The sequence below is a fragment of the Myotis lucifugus genome, unplaced genomic scaffold (genome assembly GCF_000147115.1).
Source record: "Myotis lucifugus unplaced genomic scaffold, Myoluc2.0 scaffold_6, whole genome shotgun sequence".
Taxonomy (NCBI): Eukaryota; Metazoa; Chordata; class Mammalia; order Chiroptera; family Vespertilionidae; genus Myotis; species Myotis lucifugus.
Genome location: NW_005871054.1, coordinates 18427709 through 18428962, shown reverse-complemented (window position 1 = coordinate 18428962; position 1254 = coordinate 18427709).

Below are 1254 nucleotides of genomic sequence, written 5' to 3'. Positions count from 1 at the left end.
TGTAATAAAAGTTATATGAATAAGCCATTGTTCAGTAAAGTAAGGGTTACTTGCACACAAGCTACTGCGATGCTCGACAGTCAAGTTGATGACCTAGTCCTTAAATCACTTCTATGTGACTAGCAGGACCGCATGAGATTTCATCACAAAGAGCATGCAAATTAAAACATAAATTGTTTCTTTCCAGAATTTTTTTATTTAATATTTTCAGCCCATCTTGGACTCCAGGTAACTGAAACTGTCGAAAGTGCACTGCAAATAAGAGAGGACACTGTGTTGTTGGCTTGATTCCCAGTCATGGCACAAGCCCAGATTGTGGGCTCAATCCCCAGGGGGTGGGGGTGTGCTGGAGGCAGCCAATCAACGTTCCACTCTCACATCATGTTCCACTCTCACATCCATGTCTCTCTTTCTCTCTCCCTCTCCCTTCCTCTCTAAAAAATCACTAAAAAAAAAAAAAAATATATATATATATATATATATATATATATATATATATATAATTTTTTAAAAGGTTAAATAATTTGGTAAGGCCACATGGCTAGTAAATTAAGAAGCTGAGACTTAAATGCAATTCTGTCTGCTGCCAGAGTCCATGTTTTCAACCATGTATCTCTGGAAAACACACTGGTCTTGAGGCAAGGCACTGAAAACTCTGTAATCATCTATAATAATAAAAGTGTAATATGGTAATTAGACCAGACAGCCAAACGACCTTCCGGATGTCATTCTGGACGTCCTTCTGGATGAAGCAGAGGCAGTTAGGGGTGATCAGACAGGCAGGCGAGTGGTTAGGGGCGATCAGGCAGGCAGGTGCTCGGTTAGTGTTGATCAAGCAAGCAGGTGAGTGGTTAGAAGCCAGCAGTCCCGGATTATGAGAGGGATGTCCCACAACCGGTTTAGGCCCGATCCCTGCATCCCCCAATAGGTCCCGGATTGTGAGAGGATGCAGGCTGGGCTGAGGGACACCCTCCCATGCATGAATTTCATGCACCGGGCCTCTAGTATAATCATAACAACCATTTGCATAGATGACTGAGTGTCCATGGGTTTTTTCCAGAGAGCTGGAGTGGAGGTGAACACACTCCAGTCCAGGACAAGGGCACCATGAGCACCGTGACAAGACTCCATGGGAGCACCTGCTTGAGTGATCAACTTCTGCGGAATTCACAGGTATCTTGCAGTCACTAGAATAATTTTGTAGTGGGAGCAACAGAAATCCAAATTTGTGAACTGGACTTGCTTGAGTGTGTT